This window comes from Callospermophilus lateralis, chromosome 14 (genome assembly GCF_048772815.1).
Source record: "Callospermophilus lateralis isolate mCalLat2 chromosome 14, mCalLat2.hap1, whole genome shotgun sequence".
NCBI lineage: Eukaryota > Metazoa > Chordata > Mammalia > Rodentia > Sciuridae > Callospermophilus > Callospermophilus lateralis.
The window spans coordinates 29,657,618-29,677,008 of NC_135318.1; positions in this window are offsets into that span (position 1 = coordinate 29,657,618).

The following is a 19,391-nucleotide window of genomic DNA, read 5'->3' on the forward strand; positions in this document are numbered from 1 at the left end:
GCAGCTCTCTCTGAACAAAACTTCAACCCAGGTGTAGGGTTAGGGCCAGGTTCCCCACAGAGGTGCATTTCGTGGTGGGTGAGAGGACAGCCCTTCTCTGGCCACACCCCGTTTCCCAGGACCAAGGGCTCTGGGCACTGGTGGACATGAGGCAGCCCACCCACCGGGGAGCTACTTTTAATATTGAGGCAAACACCTGCTTCCTAGCAACTTATTTGTCCATCTCAATTTCACTCTTTACTCCCATATAGGGTAAATAGTGTCTCTTCCACAAACATTGTAAATATTTAAAGGGAGATTGGTCCTTGAAAATCTTCATTATTCTAAACCAAATGGTTCCTTCCATTGCTTCCTGTTTCCAGGCCTGTGATCCAGGATGCCCTTTAACCTTATTCTAGCAGATCATGCATCTACTGTCATGGCACAGTGTAGCCACTAAGGGAACCTAAAGGCTCCCTTAATCCACCCTAGCTGAGAAGGCAACAAATGCCTAGCCAAGGGTACAGAATTGGACATTCTCTGGCCTCTTCCACTCTCCTTATCTATGCCTTGCAAGCATACACCTCTGGTCTTGTCAAAATAGAACAGAAGCTGCTCCCTGAGTGGAGAAGGCACCTGAACTTTTTAGCAGGACAAAGGCGAGGCTAAGTAAAAGAGATACTGTATGGTTGGTCTAGAGAGAATGCTATAGGCTATTTACCCAGGCCTTCGGGGGGGGGGGGGGGTCAAAGGAGGCCAGCATGGCTTTTTGCCTGCCTTTGGCCTGGACTTACATTTAAGGAGAAAAGAAAACTGGAAGCTCTTCCAGCAAGGAAGGCTGGCAACATTTAGCCACCTCCATCTCCTTCCAACAAACTAATAGCAACATCCAACAAAGAGTAAGCATAGTACAATGAGAATATTATAGCTCTTGGCCTGAGTGCTGTGCTTCTACTAAACCAAGCAAAACATTGCATTTTCCTTTTGAGCCAGTGTTTCTATCGGCTCATGTTGAAACTATGGATTACAAGAAAAAATATTTCCTAAATTAAACGATACCTAGATCCTGCAAGGTTTAGGATCAGGAGATGTGAAAAAAGGAAGGTCTGATGATTAAAGAGCCCTGACTTAATCCCTAGCCTTTAGGTTCTCTCACTTCAGTTAGCAAATCCATACCACACCAATACCCAATGTTTTTAGTCAACTGTTCTGCTCTGAGACTAAAAGACCCAACCAAGCAACTGTAGAGGAGGAAACATTTGAGGGCTCACAGTTCCAGAGGTCTTAGTCCATAAAGACCAGCTCCATTCCTTGGGACTCAAGGTGAGGCTGAACATCATGGAGGAAGAGTGTGGTGGAGGGAAGCAGCTCACATGGTGATAAGGAATTAGAAAGAGAGAGACTACAGAATGGGGAAAAAAGTCTTTACCACCCATACCTCAGATAGAGCACTAATCTCCAAGATATATAAAGAACTCAAAAAATTTAACACCAGCCAAGTGCAGTGGCACACACTTGTAATCCCAGTGGCTGGGGAGGCTTAGGCAGGAAGATCGCGAGTGCAAAGCCATCCTCAGTAAAAGTGAGGCACTAAACAAATATCAGTGAGACCCTGTCTCTAAATAAAATACAAATTAAGGCTGGGGATGTGGCTCAGTGGGCAAGCACCCCTGAGTTCAATCCCTAGGGCCCACCCCCTGCAAAAAAAAGCACCCCCCCCAAAAAAACCCCACAAATAACCCAATCAATATATGGGCTACGGAACTGAACAGACACTTCACAGAAGAAGAAATACAATCACTCAACAAACATATGAAAAGATGTTCATCATCTCTAGCACTTAGAGAAATGAAAATCAAAACTACTCCAGTCAGAATGGCAATTATCAAGAATATAAACAATATTAAGTGTTGGTGAGGATGTGGGGCAAAAGGTACACTCATACACTGCTGGTGGGACTGCAAACTGGTGCAACTACTATGCAAAGCAGTATGGGGTACCTCAAAAACTTGAAATGAAACCACCTTTGACCCAGCTATCTTACTCGTCAGTTTATACCCAAAGGTCTTAAAAATCAGCATACTACAATGATGCAGCCACATCAATGTTTATAACAGTTCAATTCACAATAACTAAACTATGGAACCAACCTAGATGCCCTTCAAGAGATGAATGAATTGTTGAGAGCCACAGCCGAAGGGGCCCCAGCAAACTTCCAGCTGCCAGCAAACTTCCAGACTGCCGGCTGGTGATTGGCTCACAGCGGCCCCAGCAACATCTAGCAACATCTAGCTGATTGGCTCCTCTGCGGTGATGCTCATTGGGCTGTTTCCCTGCCCTTTCAGACCACGGAGCTGCTCATTGGGGAACTTTTTTGGCTCCGCCCATGCGACCCAGCCAATCAGTCTCAAGAGAAGGAGGATTGTGGGAGGTGGAGCGGCTTGGGGGAGAGAGAGAGTGGCTTGTGGGAAGCCGGTGGTGGCAGTTGGGCTCTGAGGGTTTTTTCCTGAGGAGCTGTTTTGTTTGGTGTGTGTGGTTCTAAAAGTAAAGTTCGTTTCTTTTGACAAGTGGCTCCTGAATTGTGCCCAGCTAGACTGCGGCATTTGGTGGCTCGCATGGGGAGTGACTGAGGGTAAGTAAACTGCTCGCCCCTGAGGGCACTGCGAGAGGATTGGTAGCCATTTTAAGATTCTTTTTTTTGTTTTGCTTCACTTTTGTTTTAAGTTACCTGTCCCTGGAGATGTGTAAGATGGAAGAAAAACCGCTCACATCTGAGGAACAGATAGGGAGAAAGGACGGATGGACATTTCAGGAGGCTATTATAATGATTTTGTGTTGTTCCAATTTTGTTTCACTCTGTTTCAGTTTTGTTAGGCGTTATCTTGTTGGGTTGTATTATAATAGAAATATGGGATCAGAAATTAGTAAAAAACAAACCGAAAGAGTGTTAAGTAAATTGTTAGAGGAAGGAGGCATTCCAGTAAAATCAAGAGCAGTCAGGGCATACGTTGATACAATACAAAAATGTAGCCCATGGCTTTTTAAGGAGGAGTTGTTAAGTATATCACAATGGAACCATCATGGTGAAGATTTAAAAAGAATAGAAAAGAACAGCCCAGGAACTCTGCCAGTTGGCACATTGCCATTGTGGACGTTCGTATCTGGTTTGCTTAGTCCAAAGCCTTCAATTCAGACAAAGGTAGAGGAAGGAGAAGACATAAAGATTCAAGTAAAAGAGAAGGTCTCTCAAGTTAGTCAGAAAGAGGAAAAGATTCAAGTAAAAGAGAAGGTCTTTTGAGCTAGTCAGGCAGAGGAAAGAAGTTTAGAGCAGAAAAAGCCATCAGGGGAAAAGTTACAACAGAAGACTGCTACTAACACCTTTCTATCACCAGAGGGTATAAATGTCCAACCAACAGCACCACCTCTACAGGAGACTGCTACTAACACCTTTCTATCACCAGAGGGCATAAGTGTCCAATCAACAGCACCACCTCCATATGCTGGGAGGCTCCCAACCCCCGCAGTTGATAGTTGGAATTCTGAGACAGGATCTCAAGTATTAACATGCCCTGTATTTGAGGTAGGAGGGCAGCGAATTTACCATGCTTTAAATTTCAAAACAGTGAAGCAGCTAAAAGAGGCTGTAACAACCTATGGTCCTCAAGCACCCTTCACTGTAAGCTTGGTCAAATCCAATACCAACTTGAACATGACGCCAGCAGATTGGGCTAATATGTGTAAAGCTGTGCTAAATGGAGGATAATACCTGTTATGGAAGGTTGCCAATGAGGAATTTTGCAAGGAGACGGCTAGGTGAAATGCAGCACCTGGTTATCCTCAGAGAAATCTAGATATGTTGTTAGGAAAGGAACCTTATGAGGATCAGCAGCAACAAACTGCATATGATCCTGGTGTGTATTTACAAATTGCTGTAGATGCAGTTAAGGCATGGAAGACTTTACAAGGACATGGAGGTTTACAAGATCAATTATCTAAGATAATACAAGGAACTAATGAATCTTACACTGAATTTGTAGATAGGCTTATTCAAACAGCTACCAGAGTTTTTGGGAATACAGAACAAGCAATGCCATTAATAAAACAACTGGCGTATGACCAAGCGAATCGTTGGTGCAGAGATATCATTAGACCATGGAAACATGAAGATTTAGACACATATATTAAATTATGTAGAGACATTAATGAACAAGAGCAAGTCGTGGCAACTGCAGTAAAACAGGCTTTAGATGCCAGAGACATTAATGAACTAGGGCAAATTGTGGCAGCTGCAGTAAAACAGGCTTTAGATGCCAGGCCAAGAACATGCTACAATTGTGAACAAACAGGACATTTTAAAAGGAATTGCCCCATAGGAGGAGGGTTTAACAAAACTAGGTATCAAAGGAGTAGAATACCGGGTATTTGCCCACGATGCCGTAGAGGGAGACATTGGGCTAATGAATGCCGTTCTCAAACCACCATAGAGGGTACTCCATTATCAAAAAATGAACAAGGACCAAGTGTTTATCCATGATATCGTGGAGAAAGGCATCGGGCTCCGTTGCCAAAAAATGGACAGGGGGCCCCAATGCTCTGGGACCCCAAACCACAAATATACGGAGCACTGGAGGAACCCAGCAACCCCATCAGGGTAGTGCCCAGGACACATAGTCCATCAGATCCCTCATCAGACAAACCAGAGGGAGTGCAAGGTTGGACATCTGCGCCTCCGCCAGATCAGTACTAACTCCAGAGATGGGAGTTCAAATCATTCCCACAGGGGTAAAAGGACCTCTTCCCAAAGGAACAGTAGGCTTATTATTGGGACGCACCTCTTCTACTATAAAAGGACTTATGATAAGTCCTGGAGTAATTGATCCCGATTATGAAGGTGAAATAAAAATTATAGCCAGTTCTCCAAAGGGTATATCAGTAATTTCACCAGGAGATAGAATAGCACAGTTACTAATAATATCAAGCCTACATGATAAATTTTCCAGTTGTGCTGTAGAAAGAGGTTCCAAGGGATTAGGCTCCACAGGTGTAGATTAGGCTATGCTGTCTTTAAATTTAGATTCTCGCCCCATGCTAAAACTAAATATTTAATGGGCTACTGGATACAGGTGCAGACCTTAGCATTACCTCTCGTCAAGAATGGCCAAAACATTGGCCATTACAACAAGCCACTCAAACACTTTGAGGCCAGTCAGAATGGCAATTATCAAGAATATAAGCAATATTAAGTGTTGGTGAGGATGTGGGGCAAAAGGTACACTCATACACTGCTGGTGGGACTGCAAACTGGTGCAACTACTATGCAAAGCAGTATGGGGTACCTCAAAAACTTGGAATGAAACCACCTTTGACCCAGCTATCTTACTCCTCAGTTTATACCCAAAGGTCTTAAAAATCAGCATACTACAATGATGCAGCCACATCAATGTTTATAACAGTTCAATTCACAATAACTAAACTATGGAACCAACCTAGATGCCCTTCAAGAGATGAATGAATAAAGAAAATGTGGTATATTTACACAATAGAATATTATTCAGCCTTAAAGAAGAATGAAATTATGGGAATTGCAGGTAAATGGATGGAACTCAAGAATATCATGCTAAGTGAAATAAGCTAATCCCAAAAACCCAAAAACCAAATGCAGATACTGACCCACAGAGGGAGAGAGGGGGGAGGTAAGAATGAAGGAATTTTGGATTGTGCAGAGGGGAATGAGGTGAGGGGTGGGGCCATGGGGATAGGAAGGACAGTAGAATGCGACAGAAATTATTACCCTACATATATGTATGATTACACTACGGGAGTGACTCTGCACCATATACAGCCAGAGGAATGAGAAATTGTGCTTCATTTGTATACAATGTGTCAAATGTATTCCACTGTCATGTATAACTAATTAGAACAAATTTAAATAAATAACTAATAAGAACAAATTTAAATAAATATACTTATTTATTTAAAAATAAATTTAAATAAATAAGTATATTTAAATAAATAAGTATATTTATATATATATTTATATATAAATATATATATAAATAAATAAATAAAATATAAATAAGTATACATACATATATACATACATATATATATATTTCCTATAGCCCTGGCCCCAATGAACCACTTCCTTCACCACACCCCACCTTCCTCCAGCTCCCACTCAGTTAATCCCATCATGGAACAATTCATGATTAGATTAAGGCTATAATCCAATTGTTTTTCCTTGCATTGTCTCACATGTGAGCGTTTGGGAGACACCACATCTAAACCACAATACACTACGATAACTATGATGTTAAAGTTGTAGTCATAGTCCATTCAGGTTGCCATAAAAAATCATAGAGAGCATGACTTATAAACAGCATAAATTTATAATTTTCTCACATTTCTAGAGGATGAGAAGTCCAAGATCAAGTACTGGGAATTTTCCTCATAGGCAGACATCTTCTCATGTAGCCTCACGTGCTGGAAGGAGACAAGCTAGCTCTCTGGAGTCTTTTTATAAGGGCATTGATCCCATTCATGAGGGCTCTACCCTCATGACCAATCACTTCTCAAAGGACCCCTCTCCATCTGATACCATACTACCATGGACTTGCCAGATCTTATCAAAAGCCACCGCCCCCCTTGTAATGCTATCACCTTAGGGGTTAGAATTTCAACACAGAATTGGGGGGGGGACACAAACAGACCATGGGATAGTCTGGGTGTAACATTACTCCTTCTTTCACTCATTAGGTTTCTCTAGGCTCTGCTAAGCCTCAGTGGCTTTCCCAGCCTGAAGCTTTGGCTCCAAGATAACTAATTTGCCCCCACAGTTCACAGATCCTAACCCAATTCACTGACTACCTGAGAGAGCTATTCCCTTGCCCAAAAGATGTGGCATGAGTTTTATTACCCTCTTTGACTTCCACATTTCTACCTGGAGTGAAATATCTTCCATCCCAACCACCAACAATTCCCTCATTGGCAATCTTGGCATCCTCAACTTCCAGTCGTATGAGACCACTCATTCTCTGACTGTCCAAGTTTTCTTGCTCAGATCAAAGATGTGAATTTGAGAAATGTTCTTCCTCCTTGGTGGAGTAACAAAACAAATGACTTTACCCCTCAGATAGAACCTGGCTTCCTCGTGGAGAGATGTGCCCTTAAACACAATAACACAGTTTTTACAAAGTAAACCAGTTGGCCAGTGCAGTCCTTGGTCCTCCTTGGACTTGGGTCCTTATTGCAGTATCATAAGACTGGTCTTTCCCTTGGAGGGGTGCCTTCTGTCCGTGACATCCAGGACCTGCCCCATATGACTGGGGGGGGGGGGTGCTGGAACAGCACGTGACTTGTCGCCTGCATGCTGAAGAGGGCTCAGAGAAGAGCTTCCTTCAGGATGTGCTTAGTGGGATGGCAATGTAGCCCACAGGAAAGGAAGGGAGCATTGCCATAGAGAGCTGCCTCGACCTCAGGTAGCCAATGAAATCCTGCAGGCTCACCTTGCACAAGTGGAAAGTTCCGCAGGCCTTACCCATCTTCTTGGCACTATGGGAGAAGGAAAGTTGGTACCTAGCCCCCTGCTCTGATGGGGGCTGCCCCTTCTGCACCAAGAACACTGTGCCCCCTGGCAGAGCCCAGAGATTCTCTTCCACGTCTACATTTGTGTAGTCCTCCTCCAGCAGCAAGAGCAAGGCTTGTCTGCCAGCCTCGGGGTGTCCAGGCTTTGCGGAGGAGGCCTCAGACCCCGCCCGGGCTGGACCCCCTCTGGCTGGCCCTGCTCACTGACGACTTCTTAGCGCTGAGGCTCATCACACTTGCGTTCTTCACAGGCCCAGGATGGCTCATTGCAAGGGGGGCGTGACATTAAATAAAGTAATTACAGCTTTAATATGGTTTCCGGCAAAAAGGAAGGCTACAAAAAAAAAAAAATACACATAGGCTTATGTACATAAATACACTGATTTTAAGTACTTGGAGATGTAGAAGCGCCCATTTTTGAAGTCCGTAGGCAAAACGCCTCTTGTCAACCGAGTCCCCGCCTCATCGCAGATGGAGTTCTGGCTCCGCTACCAAGAAGGCAGGGGCGGAGGGAGTCTCATCGCGCTCCTGGCAATGCGCCCCCGGAGGCCTGCGACACGCGGAGAAGATGAAGGACGCGTCTGCCTCGGGCTTGTGACTGCCAGGCCTCGGGTCAGCCCTGCTTCGTCCCCGGGGAAGACCAGGCCAGTGGGCTCAGCGACGCAGGAATGCGCAAGAGTCACCTGGGTACCGCGCGGCAGCAACGCCGCCCGCCCGCGATCCTCACAGCCAGGGCGGCGTCCCAGCCGCGGAGGTCTCAGAGCTCCTTGCGCGATCCGCCGACCACGAGGTGGCGGCAGAGGCCGCCAGCGCGCGGCTTGCAGCGGATCAGGGTTCTGAGGTTCGGAGGACCCAGGACCGAGAACTGCAGGAGGCTGGGTCACACCAGCTCGGTGCCCAAAATGCCCTGGCCCGGGGCCAACGTGCACAGGCGCCTTCAGTAGTATTGCCAGGGAAAGTTGTTGGCCACAATAACACAGAACAGCACGGACACAGGTAGTAACAGGGGGTTGTTTAAGGAGGAGCATGAGTTCTGGAGTCTAAAGGGAGGAGTTGGAATCCTGCTTGATGATCTTGTGCACATTGTTTAACTTCCAATTAATACCACAGCCTCATCTGCAAATGCTGATAATTTATTTAAAACTTACGTCATGGGCTGATTGACAGATTCTAAATGAGTTGATATACTACTTGTGTGTGTGTATTGATATGTATATATAAATTATGTGTATAAATAATAGTTACATGTACATATAATTATATAAATATAAAGTATAGCTAACATTGATGTGCTAGGCATGTACATAATTTTATATATAATCATAACTTTCCCTGGCACTCAAAAAATAGAATGGCTGTGGGATGGTAATGTTTTTTGCTGAATTGCTAATTTAAAAAAAAACATTTCATTCACAAAAGAAATTCGGTCACACTGTTGGGTTTTTTGAGATTAACATTTTATATGGAAATTTTTAATTGTTTATGAAAGTTGAGGGAACAGCATTATGAACTCCCCTAGGCCCATCACCCAGATTCAATCATTATCAACAGCTAGCCAATTCTATTTTGACTATACCTCAAACCCACCTCCACCAGCCCACTGGATTAATTTAAAGCAAATCCCAGATCTTGAATGATTTCATTTGTGAATATTTGACCATTTTGCAGTATTTTTTAAGCTCAGTGTTTATCTCAAATTGCCTCTATGTACAATCTATTTTATTCATCAGCCCATAAATTTCCTATGACACTGAAAACCTTGTCCACACCAGCTTTTGATACAGAAATTGAAACTGAACATTGAATCAGTTATGAAAATTTAGAACTGCAGTTTCTTTGCTGGAAAAGTATTTCCATTTCTTGTGGGATCAAGGAAGGGAATTTTGTAATTCATCTCTAGTTCACCCACAGTGAGATTATAGAGGGGGGTTTTGTATCCATGTTGACATGCGAGACTGAATTATTGCATGCAGGGAAGGAGATTTCTGCTAATTTGGTCAGATCTCTGTGCTCAGAGCGGGAATGATCTGTTTTAAGAATGAAACCACTTCTCCCAACTCTTGGAAGTTTTAGGATATACATCCAACACTTCAGGGATAATCCATTGTCTTCCTAACATGCTCCTTACATGGTGCCAATGTCACTTTCACACTGAAAATTCAACCAAATGTTTTTCCTTAAGTAATTTTGGAACCACATTAACATTTTAAATTATTGCACACACACAATCTGCCTCATATTCCTTACATTAAAGAGCCCTTTGGGACAAGAAAAAGATTGAAAACAAATAATAAGATTCTCATTCAACTGTATGTTTTTGAAATCCAACACGGCCACTGTGTCCTTACACAATGACTGGTGGATGGCCAATGTGACTGGAGGCAGGACTAAGCTGGGGATATTTTTGAGCTTCTTTCCCAGTAAGATAATAGCAGTGTCAGATAATATTGATATTGCTGTAAATAGCACACTTTCACAAAAGAAGATGTACAGTATTTAATCCTCACAACCGTGAAGTTGATAGCATACTCATTTTACAAAGTACATGAGAACTAAAATGCAAAGCAGTCTAGAAATACACAAATGCATATACATTATATTCTAATTTGTAGTTTTTTTAAATTTGTTATATATGACAGCAGAATGCATTACAATTTATTTTACACATATAGGGCACATTTTTCATATCTCTGGTGGCACACAAAGTATCTAATTTGTAGTTTTTAATAGACTGTATTCACTCACTGGTAGATGAACCTTGGTGCTGTTTTCTTATGTTTATAACTAGGCATCTGTCTTCCTCTTATTCTCAAAATAGGGAAAAAACCTGACAATGTGATAATCAAGCAAGAGACAGTCTAGGTCTATTATTTGATTCCCCATTTCTTCCATTCTCTCTTAGCAGCTTAAGAGTTATCAAGCACAATTATGCTTGTGACACTAGTGACCCCCTGATCAAACCCAGGGACTTGCACTTGCTAGGCAAGTGCTCTTCCACTCAACTATAACCCCAGCCCATTTTTTTTAAATTTTTACTTTGAGTCAGGGTCTCGCTAAATTTCCCAGGCTGGCCTCAAACATGCTGTTCTAACAACCTGCCTCAGCCTCCTAATTAGTTAGGATTAAGGGTGACCCCACCATGCCTGACTGGGTTAAGATTCTGATATTATTGCCACGGTCTTGATCTCTTCTACAACATCTGCAGTTAACCAACATGTTTGGGGTTTTTTTTTGCCTTATTTACAAACTACCTGGGGTTTCATTTGCCTGTTTTTTTTTTTTTTTTTCCATATAAATGCTCCAGGTACAAAGGCTTTTTTCTAAGTGAGACTCTGAAGACACAATGGGTACTATTAAATATAGAATTTAGGAACTATCTTAGGTAGAACTGGTGAAAAAGAGTGGTTGTAAAACAGCTCTTGACAACAATGTCACCATCGTCTCCTCCTTGGAGTCATTTGCCCACCAACTGACGAGGACTGCCCTGTGCTGCCTAGTAGCCTACAAGTAACATGGAGAAGAGAGCTCAGCATCATCCTTCCCATTTGAAGCCAGCCTCCTCTTGTGACTGCAAAGCACTGGCAACAATCCACAAGTGAAGATGTTAGGACGCCTGGATTCATGGGTTAGAAATGGGCATCCCTTTGCTGACTGCTGCACTCTAAGGAAGGTCTGTTTCTCTTTTGTCCAAACCAGCCCAAACTGCATACCTAGAAATGTCCAGAATTTTAGTATTTCTTTTTTATACCTTGTTGCGTTAAGATTCATTGCATAGGACATGCTGCAGTAGCAAACCTGTAGCATTTACTCTTTGCCTGTGTCCAGCCAGAACAATTGTGTTGCTTATGAAGGTGTAGAACAATTTCTGTGTCAGTCAGCAAGAACCACAGGAGCGGTGGAGTCCCAGCACCTCCCAGGTCTGCCTAATTTCTTAGGTTCTCTTGCACTGCCATAGGGCTATCTTCCTAAAATGCCCATTCTCCTTGGGCCACTTCTCTCTCAGGAATCTACTATAGTTTTCTGTTGCTTACTGGAAAAGAAAGTATCAACTGTCCTATGTACCCGGGGGTGCTGGGTGATTTTACACTGTAGTCAAGCCTGTGAGCTAAGTGATATTATCTCCATTGCTCAAATGCAGATTCTGTAGTTCAGAGAGGTTAAGAAACTTGTTTCAAGTCATACTCCTAAGCAGAAGAGTGAAGATAGATCCTGAAGTCCACATTTTTCCTCACACCGACTGTGAATAGGATGGAATACAGATTGGTGAATCATCCTGGAATTCAAGCATTTCCTTATTTATCATCACCTCCTCCTCAACATTCTCTGGCCCTCAAACACTTTCCAAAGAAATGCTCTACCACAGTCAGATCATTCCTGTAAGGTCCTTGTATACCTTGCTCCCTTGGGCAATGAAGAAATCCATATTTACCATCAAGTTCAAAAGGTACAAATATGTAAATGACTTTTTCACAAGTGGGAAGTAAACAGCAGGTGAAGTCTCTTGCCTTCAACCCCACTCCACCCATCCACCTCAGTTCCTGCCTCTTGTCAGTACCCTTCAGCCAGAACCCACCAGGAACACACCTGTAGTCTGACAAAGTTTGGTTTATTAATGACCTTTTGCAATGACAGAGATGCAGGCACTCAGTAAAAGTGTGTTGAAAAGGGCTCTCCACACTTGTTAGTTTGGGTTAGCTAACTCTGGGGAAGGTTTAAGGAAGTAGGACTTTGCTCTGGATTGGATATTGTCAAGAAGCAGGTATGATTCTGATGGGTACCTTAATTATTATCTAGAAGGCAGGAGGAAGGAAGGAAGCTCACTGCTTTTCCAATTATATGGAAAAGTAGTAGTCACTTCTATTACCCAGGATAGGGAATTTGGGGGATCATTTTTGTGGTTAGGATAACTTCTTTGTTTTGATCATGGTCCTACATGATCGTAGAGTGGCCTTGTTTCTGTCTTAATTCATGATGTCAATGGAGTGGTTCTGTCTGGTGTTGATGTTCTGTGAAGTTATATTTAACAAGAGTATATGACAAAAACATAACAATACTCTTGATATTATGGCTTATTTTCATTTGACAATATATCTTCAATACCTTTCCAAGTTAATACATATAATGTGTTCTATTTTATGGCTGAAAAAATATTCCATAGAATAGATGTACTTTATGAAATCAATCCGTCATTAATCATGAGTTATGGTTTTATCTTATGGGGCTTTGTTTTGCTAATTGTTTAATCCGGGCCACTCTTTTTTTTTTTTTTGGTATAATCTCCTAATAACAAAGACCATGTCTTAAATACTAATTTCCCCCTAAAACCTAACACATCACTGCCTATTCATGTCATGCATTTGACATGACATAAAAATTCTTTTAATTTTGGAAATGCTCATCGTGTTTTTTGATTTGGTAAAAGGAAGACAGTTCGTAGGATGAGAGGCTCGTGTTTGACACATTTATTAAACAAAAGGAGAGAATTTTTAAAAATTTCCTAATCCCATATAGTCCAGTTTTTCTCCTTATACTCAATCTCCCTCCCAATCCATGCATCATGTTATCCCACAACAATACCCTTATTGTATTACCACAATTGTATTACTACAACAATCATTTAAATTCTATCTCTGCAACTTAAAATAATTTTCAAATTAGTTTCAGAGCAAGGCTGCCTAATCCACACCGCCAGTTTAAAGATGACAAAGTGAGGTCTGGAGGGATTAATAACTTGGCCAAAGTCACATGGCTACTGAACAGGGGAGCAGGAGGTAGGACGAGAGCTACTACCTGGCACAGTTCCTCCAGGGAGTGGGAATGACTGGGGCACAGCACGTTAGCAATGGTAATGTTTGTTTTTTGGGTTTTTTTTTTTTTTGGTACCAGGGATTGAACTTGGGGGCACTCAACCACTGAGCCACATCACCAGCCCTATTTTGTATTTTATTTTTTAGAGACAGGGTCTCACTGAGTTGCTTAGCACCTTGCTTTTGCTGAGGCTGGCTTAGAAATTGCGATCCTCCTGCCTCAGCCTTCCAAGTCACTGGGATTACAGGCATGCACCACCATGCCCAGCTTGGAAATGATATTTTTATTTGAGAATAGTTTAATTTCCTTTCAGTCTTTGATGGATAACTGATTAGTGTCACTTGCTACTCACCAGTCTAAAGAAGAAACTCTCTGCCAGAACCCAAGTCTACAACCTGCTTTCCGCCCAAGGTGTGCTCTTGCCCCAGAATGCCATTTACTGTGCATCCAGCAGCTGATTGAGACATGAATTCTCCTCTTTCCTTGTACTCCCATTCCTTTCTTGGCATTCCAGTGTACCCTGGCTTGAAGTTGAGGCTGCTGGTTATATGAAGGTTATATATCCATCAGGCTTAGCCAGAGAGGAAACCTTTGTCAGAAGTTGGCCCAGATTTGTAGGGCCTAAAACCTATAATTTTTTTTTGAGACCATCTTTAATGGAAAATAATATCTTTTTTTCCATTTATACAGAAATATACAAACATATTGCATGGTCCCCCTCTCTGTGTCTTAAAAAGAGCCAGGTCCTGAAAGGTGAGGAGGTCTGAAGCTTAATGTTCTTTAGTTTTAGAGTCAAATTGGGCCTTATATATAGAGTACAGTAGAACACACTTGGCGCACCCTTTCTGATCCCTTTCATGTAGATGGACAGAGCTACTAAGACCCCTCCATGAGGTCTACAGCAATTAGAAGTCCCATTCAGGAAGTCTCTATTTGGATATTTTATCATGTATTAAATGATGCATATTTTTAAAAATATTATACATATGTGTGTATATACACACACACACGCATATATATATATATATATATATATATATATATATATGTAATTTGTAGCTGTGTAGATGGACAAAATACCTCTATTTTATTTATTTATTTTTATGTGGTACTGAGGATCAAACCCAGTGCCTCCCACATGCTATGTCAGCACTCTACCACTGAGCCACAAACCTAACCTTGATGCATTTTGTCTACTCAAATAATTAGGTAATTATGATAAAAGACTGGAAATGCAAAAAAAAAAAAAAAAAAAGGAAAAAAAAGCAAGCAAAGCAAAATAAATAAAATCAACCCCAAATATAAGTATAAATAACAATGGAGCTGTTCCCTCTGTCCCTCTGGATGTTTTGCTTTCTATCTCAGAATGGAAAGAGCAAACTCAGGAAGGATGATAACAGCACCCAGTAGCTTCAGAGCAGAGAAGAGTCTCTCTGCTAAGAAAACAGCAGGAATCTTTAGAAGAAAGTTATCATTCCTTATTGGGTAGCTACAATTATGCTGCCAAGCAAATCTTATCTTCTAAGACTCACATTAGATAAGAAATAAACTTTACCTGGCAATTCTGTCATAATTTAAAATGTGAATATGTTGTAACTGACAATTTCCAGTTCAGGGAGTATCACGAGCATATAATGGATGTTGAGAAACTATATACAAAAACCCATCAGCATGGGATTAATTAAATAAACTACCACTCCTTCTCATAATGATGCTGTACTGTAATAAAAAACAGTAGTAAAAAGCAGGTAATTTTCCTTTTTGACTGTGTCTTTTGTAATAAGCATGTCTTTTATAATCAAAAAAATCAAGGAAGCCATTTTAATTTTACTCATTTAGATGAAATTTAGAATAGTAGTAAACAATATGACCTTGGGAACCTAATTGGCTGGGTTCAAATCCCAGTACCATCCCCTTGTTCAACCTTCAGAAAGTAGCTTGAAGCCTCTGTTCCTCAGGTTCTTCATCATTAAAAAGAATTTAATAACAATACCTATCTCATAAGGCTGCTGGAAGGATTAAATAAATCAATATATGTAAAATGCTTAGCTGAGCATGATGGCACATGCTTAAGAAAGACTGATGCAGGAGGATCACAAGTGCGAGACCAGCAATTTAGCAAGGCTCTCAGCAGCTTAAAGAGACCATGTCTCAAAATAAAAAACAAAAAGAGCCGGGATTGTAGCTCAGTACCCTTAGGTTCAATTTCTAGTGCCTTCATAAATAATGCTTAGAAACTACCTGGCACACAACAGCTAATTGGTACGTATTAGCTATTATTATTTCATTTTGGAAACACAAAAATTATTTAGTGATTTTTGTTTAGACTGTGTCAAAATGTCTCTGATGTCAAAACAACTGATTTAAATGTCAATAGTCAAAGGAAGAAGACTAAAAAAGAGACAGGTTTAAATATTGGAAAGGAAGAGATAGCATAGAACTATTTGCAGATGATAGAATTGCCTACCTAAGAAACTTCAAGAGTTTCTGAAAAATTACCAGGACTTTGGCTAGGCATGGTGGCATAGGCCTATAATTCCAGTGACTTGGAAGGCTGAGCCAGGAGGATTGCAAGTTCTATTGCAAGTCTTTGTTTCAAAAAATAAAAAGGACTTGGAATATAGCTCAGTGATAAAATATCCCTGGGTTCAATTTCTAGTATATACCAGGACTAATAAGAAATATACACTATACACACACACACACAAAGACTAATAAGAAAATTCAGTAGAATAAAGGAATAAAAAAATTCTGAATTCAATAGTCTTATATAATACTAGCAATAACTAGTTAAGAAAATATAATAAACAACAAAGTTCCAAATATGCATCTTATATATGTATTCCAAGAATAATAAATTTCACAAGAAACATCAACTCTACAAAAAGAAAACCACAAAACTATGCTGAAAGGCTTAAAAGACTTGACTCTCCCAGATAGAATAATTAAAACTATAAAAGATAAATTTATCTAATATTAAACCTAATGCAATTGTAATGAAAGTTGTAATAGGGCTTCTTGTTATATACCTTTGTCAAGTTGATCCTTAAATTATTTAAAAGAATAAGTACTCAAGAATAGACAAGACAAATGTGAAAAATAAGATGAATGAAAGTAGCTTACTCTGTCAGATATCAAAATAACTGTAGAGATAATCAATAAAATGTGTTAGAGAATACAAACCCAGACCCAAACAGAACAGGGTTATTCAGGACACTGGTTAAGACAATTAGTGTGCATACATAAAAATTTTAACTTAGATTTCAATGTTACACAGTACATAAAAATAAATTCCCAAAGTTGATTAAAAAATCTGATGTTTAAAAAAAGAAACTATTAAATATAGGGAAATATTCATAGAACCTTGGAATAAATTTTGCCTTTCCAGCCAAGAGTTATAATCTATAATTCTTATGATCTGTTTTTAAAATACTCATATACACATATATCTAGATAGGCATATGGGAATTGAGATTATAGTGGACTTTCATCATCTGTTTGGATTTGGGAGGTTTTAAAATTTTGTATGATTACTTTTGAAATAAAAAAGAGGCTAACAAAAACCAGTGCTGTAATTTGTGTCTGTAATGACCACCTAAGTCCTATGTGTTAAAAGCTAGGTCCCCAGAGTGGTGCAGTTGGGAAGTGGAGAAAACTTTAAGTGGTAGGGTGTAGTGAGAAGTCTTAGGTCATTGTGGGGCATGCTCTTGAAGGGATACTAGCCCCTTCTTTCTCTCTTTCACTTTGGGCCCATGAGATGAGCAACTTTGCTCTGCCACATACTCTCTCCACCAGTAAGTATATGCCACCTTGCCACAGATCCAAAAGTAATAGGCCGTAGACTGAACCTTCAAAACAGCAGGCCAAAATAAACCTTTTCTCTATACAAGTTGATTATCTCATGTATTTATTATAGTAATGGAAAGCTGACTAATACAAAAGGCAAACAAAAAGTATATCATGTACCCTGATGAAATATATGAAAACACTCTCAGAAGATACTGGCATAGGCACAGCGAGGTATATAAAATGCATCAAAATTTCTGGAGTATCAAAATTTGTCAGTCTTAAAGTTGTCACTACATGGATATAATTCTTGATGCACTTTAGATTGTGGGTGGTTCTCAAAATAAGTCATTCAGAATTGGCCCAAGATTCCAGAAAATGTTGGATCAATCTACAGAGCGGTAAGATATGATGCAAAAACTAGGGTTTCCCTATCTTTATATTTTACTTTTGTTTTAGTGCCATGACAATGTGCTTTCATATTTAAACTGTGGTCAATAAAAACCCTTAGTTGTCCTTCTCATTCTAGTGACTTTTTTTTTTTTTTGGTGGTGGTGCTGGGGATCAAACCCAGGACCTTGTGCATGTGATGCAAGCACCTGGGCTATCTGCAGCCCCCCTAGTGACATTCTGATGAAATCAAAATCATGGTGAAGCCTGGTATTAATCTTAAAAATTCCTCATGATTCTAATGTGCAACCAGGATTGAAAACCACTGCTGTAGGATGCTAGTTCACTGTTGTGAACTGTCTGTTATTGGGCAGATTAGCCTAGTTTATCACTACTTATAAAAAGGAAGTTAGAACATGTGATTCAAGGGAGAGTGTGTCCTTCTCTTAAATTTCCCTGGTCTTTATGCTGGGTGAAAGGGGCATAAACTGCATTTTTATTAGTACCAGTAGAGGTCACTGTGCTCAAAGAAATACTAATCTAAAAAATAAATTCTATTCAAGAAATATGAAGCAATATTTAACAGAACTATTAAGTTATGCCCAGTAGTAAAGTAATTCCAGGCATAGCCTCTGTGTACAATTGTTGCTTCAAAAGATCTGAAGGTTCTATTATTAGGTGCTGCAGCCCGACTGCAGCAAAATAAGGGGGGGGGGGGTGACGAACAACTTGTGTAGGTTGATACAGCAGGAGTGGGAGCCATTTATTGTAGGACAACAGAGGTATTTATACATTCCACACAGCTTATCTTAATTAGCATAAACTAGATACAGCAGTCAACCAATAAGAAATCTCCACACTTAATGGCTTGCTGGCTCCACCTCACAAACCACTCCCCCTGGCAAAATGCCAGGCGCCTTCCAGACTTGTTTACAGACTCTAACATTAACCATTCCCTCTGGCAAAATGCCAGGCACCATCCAGACTTGTTTACAGACTCTAACATTAACCATTCCCTCTGGCAAAATGCCAGGCGCCATCCAGACTTATTTACAGACCTTAACAATTAGGTACATACATAAGGTTATATCAGTCTTATCTTGCTAATATGTTGATCCTTTGATCATTATGAAGCATAATTTTAAAGCTACCTAATGCTTTCAATACAGGAATGGATAAATGATAATCCACACAACGGAAAAAAAAGGATGAGGTCAAATAATACATATAATATCCTGCTTTTGTAAAACCAAAAAAAAAAAATATATATATATATATATACATATATATATATATAGTTTATATATATAAATATATATACACACACATACACACAACAGTGAGCTCTGGGAAATAAAATATGTATGGGAATGGAGAATATTTAACTTTTTAATGATTGGTACAGTTTGAATTGCCAAAGACAAAACTCTTCCTTTTGCAATTGAAAAAATTTAAGGCACTAAAATGAGGATGGCTGGAAGTCACTATCTTATTGAAAAAAAAAAAAAAAAAGAATCAAATTTACAGAAAAGTTGCATGAATAGCTCCAAAATAGCACCAAATACTCCCGTACACCATTCAAAGGTCCCATTCAAATTTTGCCACTTGTCTCAGTAATGTACTTCCTAGCAAAAGGATCCATCCTGGGCTGGGAATGTGGGTCAGTGATACAGCACTTGCTTAACAAGTACAAGGCCTTGGGTTTCATCCCCAGTGACCTGATTTTTACATCATATAAACAGGCCCTTTGAGAGAGGAGATGCATTTCTGAAAGTCATGATACTTGTTCCAAGGCTTCTAACATGCTGATAATGTTTATTTCCTCAAATTAGACTATTTAGGTA